This window comes from Octodon degus, unplaced genomic scaffold (assembly GCF_000260255.1).
Source record: "Octodon degus isolate 3935 unplaced genomic scaffold, OctDeg1.0 scaffold00174, whole genome shotgun sequence".
NCBI classification, from domain to species: Eukaryota; Metazoa; Chordata; class Mammalia; order Rodentia; family Octodontidae; genus Octodon; species Octodon degus.
In genome coordinates this window covers 3,064,140-3,065,683 of record NW_004524750.1, presented here as the reverse complement: position 1 = coordinate 3,065,683, position 1,544 = coordinate 3,064,140, and positions in this window count along the sequence as shown.

The window sequence follows — 1,544 nt, the reverse complement described above, 5'->3', positions numbered from 1 at the left end:
TTTGTCATTTATTTCCAGTTTCATTGCACTGTGGTCAGATAATGTGCATGGGATAATTTCTGTTTTCTTACATATACTTAAGCATGACCTATGGAGTAGTATGTGGTGTATTTTAGAAAATGACCCATGTGCAGCTGAGAAAATTGTGTATTCAGCTGTGCTTGTGTGGAACACTCTGTATATGTCCACCAAGTCCATTTATTTCAAGCTCTCCTTCAGTGCTGTTATTTCTTTGCTATGTATTTGTCTGGTTGACGTATGTTTTGGAGATAAGGGTGTTTTAATATCTCATGTTAATATTGTGGTATTGGATATTAGATTTTTCATGTCCACTAAGATTTGCTTTATATAGCTGGGTGCTCCCATGTTTGGTGCATACATATTTATGAGTGTTACCTCTTCATCTTGAAATTTTCCCCTGAAGAGTATATAGTGGCCTTCTTTATTTCACTTGATAATTGTTGCTTTGACGTTGAGACTGTCTGAGAATAGAATTGCTACCCCTGCTTTTTTCTGAGGTGCTGGGGCATGTAGTATTGTGTTCCATCCTTTGGCTTTCAACCTATGAATGTATTCATGAGTTAAATCTGTTTCTTGTAAACAGCATGTTATTTCATTTTGTTTCCTAATCCACTGTGCCAGTGTATTTCTCTTAATTGGTGAATTGAGTCCATTTACATTGATGGTTAGAATTGAGATTTATTGACTTACGGTTGACATGTTATTTACCTGTTGTCATTAATTCCTTCTTCTCCTGTGTTTACTTGCTTGCCCTATTTAGTTGGTTGCTTCTGATCTCCTTTGTGCAGTTCTGATCATTTTGGTCCCTCTCTAGAACATCTTTCAGTACCCTGTGTAGGGCTGGCTTTGTCATCATGAAATTCTTTAGCTGTTCTTTGTCATGGAAGTATTTCACTTCTCCACCAAACTTGAAAGAGAGTTTTGCAGGGTATAGTAGTCTCGGCTGGAGTTTATTTTCATAGAGTACTTGAAGTACTCTGCTCCATGATCTTCTTGCCTTCATGGTTTGTGAAAAGAAGTCAACCATGTTTCTGATTTTTTTTCTGTGAATGTGATCTGCTTCTTTTCTCTAGCAGCTTTCAGCATATTATTCTTATGCTGAATTTCTGGAATCTTGACTATTATATGTCTCAGTGTGCTTTTCCTTGGGTTGAGGTTCCTTGGCATTCTCCATGCTTTAGTTACCTGAATGTCAGATTGTTTCCTCATATTTGGGAAGTTTTCTGCTATTACTTCTGCCCATATTTTTTAATGTTATTTGTATTGAGTCCTTCTTCCTCATTGATGCCTATTAATCTCACATTGTTCATCTTTGCATCATCTTGCAATTGATGGATTATTCTTTCCTGCATCCTCGTTGTTTTTAAGAGATCCTTTCTTACCTTTTCACTAGTTGCACCAGCATCTTCAAGATCTGAAACTCTGTCTTCACTTTCACTTAAATGGTTTTGTAAGCTTGTGATTGAGATTTTAATTCCTCTATATCTCTTTGACTCTGCTTCCTGAGATCTATTTCTTTCCTG